A 7641-nucleotide genomic window follows, 5' to 3' on the forward strand; every position below is an offset into this window, starting at 1 on the left:
GAAAGTGGTCCAGTTTCATTCATCTGCAAGTTGCTCTCCAGTTCTCCCAACATCATTTCCTCAAGAGACTGTCTTTTATTCCATTGGCTACTCTTCCCTGCTTCATCAAAGATTAGTTGGCCATACATTTGTGGGTCCAATTCTGGATTCTCTATTCTATTCCATTGGTCGATGTGTCTGTTTTTGTTCCAATATCATACTGTCTTGATGATTGCAGCTTTGTAGTAGAGGCTAAAGTTTGGGATTGTGATGCCTCTCACTTTGGTTTTCTTTTTCAACATTACTTTGGCTATTCAAGGTCTTTTGAGGTTCCATGCAAATTTTAGGATTATTTGTTCTAGCTCTGAGAACACCAGTGCGATTTTGATTGGGATTGCATTGAATGTGTAGATTGCTTTGGGTAGTATTGACATTTTAACAATACTTGTTCTTCTGATCCATGTGCCTGGAATGTTTTTCCATTTCTTTATGTCTTCTTCAGTTTCTTTCATAAGTTTTCTATAGTTTTCAGCATACATATCTTTTACATCTTTGGTTAGGTTTATTCCTATGTATTTTATGGTTCTTGGTGCAATTGTAAATGGAATCAATTCCTTGATTTCTCTTGCTATTGCTTCTAATGACGCAACTTGGTGTATAGAAATGTAACCAGTTTATTTACATTGATTTTGTATCCTGTGACTTTGCTGAATTCATGTTCTATCAGCTTTTAGGTGGAGTCTTTCAGGTTTTCTATGTAGAGTATCATGTCATCTGCGGAGGGTGAGAGTTTGACTTCTTTGCCAGTTTGGAGAGCATCTGACTTTTTATTTCAGCTGAGGCCGTCTGAGTGCATCTGGCTCTGCACTGAGCACGAAGCCTACTTGAGATCCTCTCCCACAGCCCCGCTCTCTCCTCCCCTGCCGCTCGTCCAGACTCAAGCTTGCCCACTCTCTCTCTCAAAATAATTTTTAAAGGTTTTTATGTCTTTATTTTATTTTGAGAGACAGAGAGTGAGCAGCGGAGGGGCAGAGAGGGAGGGAGACACAGAATCTGAAGCAGGCTCCAGGCTCTGAGCTGTTAGCACAGAGCCCAATGTGGGGCTCAAACCCATGAACCGTGAGATCATGACCTGAGTTCAAGTCGGATGCTTAACCGATTGAGCCACCCAGGCACCGCTCAAAATAATTTTTAAAAAGATGATGTGATACACACACACAATGGAATATTAGCCATTAAAAATGAAATCTTGTCATTTGCAACAACATGGATGTATCTAGAGAATATAATAATAAGTGAAATAAGTCAGTTAGAGAAAGACAAGTACAATATGATTTCACTCATGGAATTTAGGAAACAAAACAAAGGAACAAAGGAAAAAAAAGAGACAAACCAAAAAAACAGACTCTTTTTTTTAATGTTTATCTATTTTTGAGAGAGACACGGAGTGCAAGTGGGGGAGGGGCCAGAAGAGGGAGAGACACAGAATCTGAAGCAGGCACCAGGCTCTGAGCTACCAGCACAGAGCCCAGTGCAGGGCTGGAACTCACAAACTGTGAGATCATGACTTGAGCTGAAGCCAGATGCTTAACTGACTGAGACACTCAGGTGCCCCAACAAACTTTTAACTATAGAGAGTAGAGGGTTCCCAGAGGGGAGGTGGGGGGAGGATGGGTCAACTAGGTGATGGGGATTCAGAGTCTGTTTATCATGATGAGCACTGAGTAATATATAGAACTGTTGAATCACTATATTGCACACCTGAAACTAGTATATAACTGTATGTTAACTACACTGGAATTAAAATTTTAAAAGCTGAAGTGTGATGAAAGCCATTTGCTTTGCTCACTACAAATGGTCATGGAGGTGCACATGGAGTGTCTCTGAGAGGATGGGAGCCACAAGCAGGAGCTGGCACTGGGCATACTCAGAAGCCTTCCAAGCTGGACAAAAGAAATAGGCAATCACCAAAGAGGCAGATGACAAGAACGAGAAGTGCAAGAGGGACTCATAATGGCACGTCCCGAATACTGAACACTATTAATGAATTAATGTGACACTATTGTTTTAAACTAGAAAGTCCTGTTCATGTGGGAAATGTTGCTGCTGTTATGACTATTGGGGAAGGGGAAGGAGCACTCTAAAGGTTCAGGCATCTAAAAGGGACAGGAGCTCCATCGAGCTTATAAAAGAACTGAACTGCTGCCCCAAATCAGAGAAAGGGGAAATTGTAGCAACTGTCATAAATAACCAAAGAGCTAGAAGAACCATATAGATAATTCTAATCCAGTCTCCTCATTTCCCAGAGAGGAATTGGGGACTCAGAGAAGCTTGGGCAAGTGCTGTGGTCACACGCAAACCCTGCCAGAGCCAAGGCCAGGATCTCAGTGGCATAGAGCTCACTTGCTCATACCTGCCATGGCTGGGGTGTGCCAGTCCGGCTGGCCACACAGCCCTGCTGTGCTGTGAGCATACCTCCTTCAGAAGTCAAAGAGGCAAAGCTGGATCCCAGGTAGCAAAACCCCTTCTCACCCAGGTTCTGAAGACAGGGCTGGAGTCTCAGGAGACAGAGCAGGGGCAGAACTCCTTGCTTGAGGCTCAAACATGAGCTGGCATCATGCTCTAGTCACAGGGTGGGGGCACATGCAAAGACAAGTGAGTGGACACTCCTGGATGCTTCATCATGATAGCATCACATTCACTAGCACCTGTGCTTGGCCATGGAACACCCCACACACACACCATAGCCACCTCCAGGCAGCCCCACAGCCCTAGTGGGTTTCCTCCCCAGGACATGGGTCTGGGACAGAATTATGGAACCATGGGTAGAGGTGGGTGGAGTGAGGCAGAAAGGAAAGGTGGGGGAAAGTCTGGTTTATACAGATCCTACAGCAGGTTTGGATCCTTGCTAGCCACTCAGGTGTGCAACTCACCTGTTTTTCTATAACTTCATGTTTGAATCCCACTGCACAGGCGTGGCAGAAGCTTAATCTCAAGCTCCTGTTTCCTCCAGGACTTGTATTCTGGGAAGCTCACATAGGGCTAAGGTCACATAGAGCCCATGCAGGCATCCTTCCTGCTGGTCATCAGGTTTCAGTCCACACAAGTGCTGAGCAGGACCCCTCAATCCAGGCAGAAATCCTTTAGATCTGACTATTCCATTAGCTTTCCTATGCTGCCCATGAAGGCACAGGACTCATTCTGTGCCATGTTGGGGCAGGAGAATCCTCCCAGATGGAATTGCCAACAGGTAGACCACAGAGCTCTCTAACTACTTTCCTTCACCCAGGAGGGCCCTTCCTAAAGAGGACAGGAGTGGGTCTCTCTGCTCTTACTGAGGATGTTCATCTCACTTTATCTTTGTACTGAGTCTTTGCTTCACCTTTGAGTATCAACTTCTCAGGGCACCTGGATGGCTGAATCCATTAAGCATCTGACTCTTGATTTTGGCTTAGGTCATGATCTCACAGCTGTGAGTTTGAGCCCCTCATCAGCTCTATGCTTAGAGAAAGGTGACTGCTTGTAATTCTCTCTCTTTCCCTCTCTGCCCCTTCCCATCTCATGCTCTCTCTCTCTCAAAATAAATAAACTTTAAGAAAAAGAGTATCAGCTTCTTAGGGTGCCTGGGTGGCTCAGTCAGCTAACCATCTAACTCTTGATTTCAGCTCAGATCATGATCTTTGGTTCGTGTTTGGCTCTGCACTGGCAGCATGGAACCTGCTTGGGATTCACTCTCTCCCTCTCTCTCTCTGCCTCTCCCTCACTTGCATGCTCTCTCTCGCTCGCTCGCTCGCTCTCTCTCCCTCTCTCTCTCTCTCTTTCTCTCAAAATAAATAAATAAACTTTAAAAAAGAGTATCAGCTTCTGGAAACATATGTGAAGACAACACCTTCTCTGCTTCCTACTTTCCCCATCCCTTTCTTGAGGGACTGGGCACTGCACAGCCTAGTTGTTTAAATTGGCTGATTGGAGAGGGAAGGGCAAAATAGTTAACTACAGGGAGAAAAGAAAATCCACATAAGTCAATGTCTATATCCTATAGGATATAGATATGCAAGAAAATCCTTCATGTGTGCTGAATTTGTGGGCAGGAGCATCACCGAAGAAGCTGAAAAGAAACTGGGGAGATTAGGCACTTGTGGGAAATGGCATTAGGGGAGAAATTCCTTCATCTCTGGTCTGTCCTCAGCAGTAGAGAAGCCTGAGTGTCATCTGGAGGCTGAGGGCAGGGCAACAGCTGGCATCGAAAGTTACGTGGCAGACACACCTTGCAGCGCTTCTGGCAAAAAGGGTGCCCCTCTGAGATGACAAGTTACAAAAAGATGTCCCATCTTCTGGGCTGACACAACCTAGGACCAGAGAGCAAGGCCTGGCAAGCAGAGGAGGGCTGCTTTCCAGCCAGGCAAGCCCCACCCCTTGCCCCTGCCCCACCCCTTCCCCTTCCCTACACTGGCCATGGCCACGGTCGTGGGCTTTTAAGTCTCACACCAACCTCGTGACTCTGAGTGGGAACCGGCTGCTTTTCATTACAAAAAGCCACATTGTACTTTAGATAAGATTTTAAGGGAACCTGTTGGAGGGCATGGCTCCATACTCAATAATCATGGGTAGTTAAGAAATTCAAAACATGAAATCCCAAGGTCATCAGACATTAGTTGTCTGAGTACTTGGTTAAGGTTGGTCTGTTGTTTTTATTAAAGGGATCTCCACCTCTCAGGTAATGAGCCAAAGCCTGAGAACAAAACATTCAAAAAGTTCTGTGCCCAAAAGCTTAGCTGCTACTATAAATGGTTTTCATGTGTTATATATCTGAGCTCCTCAATGTCAACGCCACGGGACACTCTATAGGGAACACAGAACTTTAGAAGTCACCTCCCAAGGTTACAAAAATGATAAACAAGAGCAAAGCAAAGACTAAAGTCATTAAGCGGGCCCCTGCACAAGCCCAATTTTCTGTTAACCCTGATCGTATCTGAAGCAAAAGCTGCTTCTAATCAAAGGTGGTTGCATAGCTGTTATAATACTTTCCACGTTGGACATTCTGACTAGCGCATGGTGTATCAGGAGGCCTGTGCATAAACAGACTGTCAAGTTGAGCAAATGTTCTCTCAAAGGAAAGCCTACATAAAAAAGGAATGATAAACCTCCAAGAAACCTCTTGCCCTCACTCCCAATGACCCAGTGGGAAATTGCTGAGCAAGTTGCCAAGTTAACCTGATTCTAAGCTGCTTTTCACACTATGGAAGTGAACTGTTCAACTGAGGAGTTTCCAGTATCATCTGAACCACAGAACATGAAAAATTACTCCAGTGACTATTCCCCCATTTTTCCAAGGATGGTATAGAACTGGTACCATTCTGAAGGCACACCAGAGAAATTAGTTCATTATATACTCTTGAGGCTGCTAGACTGTCAATCAATGAATGAAAAGCCAGCAGAGTGTTAGGGAGGTTGGGAGATACAAAACTAGAGTGTGTGTGATCTGGTTGAGGAGGTTCTGGTTTTACACACATAACTAAGAAGGAGAAACGTACTCTGGCTGTGCAGAATGGGCTCAGATGGTGGGGTTACTCAATGGGACACCACAGAGGAGACCGTGTCTATCATAAGGATGTTGATACTGGGGGTCAGCTTGGCTATAATTCGGCCTCAAGTTCCTCCAGGATAGAAGATGAGAGAGCGGTGAACAATGTGTGCAAAATCATGTAAAAGAGACAGCAATCAAATCCTTTGAAAAGCATGACTAAGAAATTTTGGAAAATGTGAGGGTGGGTTCAATGTCAATGGGGGATTAAGATAATTTTTCACAGAAGACACAGGGCCTGGCATGCCTGTGAAGGAAAATGTAATCAGCGCCCGGATATAGATTGTTTCCATGTGTTTATTTGTCAACAGCTTAATGAAATAATGCAAAAGCGGTGAGGATGTCTCAGCCCCAAATCTTCCAACTTGGGGTGCTAAGCAGCCCACCAGGCTTGAGGGAGCTGGGCTCTGTGTCCTTCCCCTGCTCCAGAGAGCCTTCAGCTCTGAGGCCAGTTGATAGGCTTTCACTTCTGGGAGACTTTGCCGTTTCTCCCCAAACAATGCTTTTCTTGTTCTGCCCCAGCACACACATTACTTGAATGCCTTCTCCCTTTTGCTGGGGGCTCCTTCTTTTCTGTAGAAAATGGTACAAGTTCCCTGTCATCATAGCATTGGGGGAAAGGGGCTTTTTTTTTTTTTAAACAACTGGTGTGATCATTGATAGGTCTAATGTTTGCTCCATCCAGGAGCCAGCACTCTGACCTTTGGTATCATGGAGGGGTATCATGGAGGGAATCATGAAGGGGATGCTACTTTGGCAATCCTGTGCTCTATCTCAGACCAGGTAATAGGATGACCCATGATAAGAAAACCAACCCTGGCCATAGTCATCAACTAAGAACTGTAAACATTTTAAAAATGTTTTGTAGGGAATTCATTAGATTATAAGGATGCTTTTATCAGAGACACTCTCCTTAAGTCAGTCTCCTGAGATAGTGGTGGGGGGAATAGTAAAATTATGCATAATAACACAGAAGAAAGCAAGCACAAGTTTGCCTGTTCAGCTCAATGCTTAGTTATATGTAGGCTATAAGTTAGAAAGAAGTTCTCACCTAGGGAAAGCCCAGTATTTTATGTCATCCTGCTATTTCATATGGAACTAAAACATGCTCCTTCTCCAAGGCCCTGAAGACACAATCCCCATGTCTCTCCTGGTTGGCATGCTTCTTGTGCTCCATTATTAGCCCTCTAAGGCTTTACAAACACCCAAAAATGTTTGTCCATTGTTAGGGAATGATTTGCCAATCTGACTCCAAAAACCAGTCATTTCAAATCTTCATTCAATGATTCATTCATTCATTCATTACACATTCATTTATTTATCCAAAATTACCTGGGTCTTTCTGTATGCCATGAACAAAGGCATAGAAACAGATGTACTGTCCTCAGGGAGCACACAGTCCAGTGGCTGAGACAGAGGTTGACAGATGATTATGGCACCTGCAAAGAAATTAAATGGCAGAAGGGCATACAAAGGGAACACTGAGGAGCAGGTTGTGAAGTTTACTCTGTCAGAGATGGGAAGGCCTCACAGAGAGGGAAAGATGAGCAGAGAACCATCAGTCATTCCCAGGAGTTTTGATTCGTCTATTCCCCATTGGACCTAACCATACAGCAGTTTATAACTATAAGGATTCTAAACCCTCGAAATCCTTCCCTAGAACTCTGACAGTTATTGCCAGGCTGGCTAACTGTAGCCATGGTGCTCTGGCATCGGCAAGCTATCACTGGCTGTGCAATCACCAGGCCCTGAGTCAACCAATCCCAGAGGAGAACTCTTTTAGGCCCACTCTCATTCTACAAAGATTTCCACCATGTGACCAGGCCTATGTATTCTCAGTCATTGTATGGCTGTATTAATATCAGTTATTGATCAATTTAGAAAAGAAACAAGTGGGACTCTGTGAGTCTTTCCTCAGTTCCTACTCCTGCCCACATTTTTGGCCTCTTTCCCCTCCCCTCTGGGGTGTTGAAAGCCTTCACTTTTGCTTCGCATTTCCCTGAACACAGTGATCTCCTCTTCCTGTTTTCTAAAACAATGGATAACAAAATGGCTGGAGAACCAAGGCTCTGCTTACA

At 44.6% G+C, this 7641-nt stretch overlaps 1 long non-coding RNA gene across 1 annotated transcript; it reads right to left on the reverse strand.

Annotated features, from left to right (window-relative positions):
• Window positions 1-5840: 5840 nt before the first annotated feature.
• LOC115289165 lies at window positions 5841-7172 on the reverse strand. Its single transcript, XR_003907429.1, has 2 exons — window positions 6896-7172; window positions 5841-6136 (listed from the first exon to the last, which is right to left on the reverse strand). It is a non-coding gene; the product is annotated as an uncharacterized LOC115289165 (long non-coding RNA).
• Window positions 7173-7641: the final 469 nt, after the last annotated feature.

Source organism: Suricata suricatta, chromosome 4 (genome assembly GCF_006229205.1).
Source record: "Suricata suricatta isolate VVHF042 chromosome 4, meerkat_22Aug2017_6uvM2_HiC, whole genome shotgun sequence".
NCBI lineage: Eukaryota > Metazoa > Chordata > Mammalia > Carnivora > Herpestidae > Suricata > Suricata suricatta.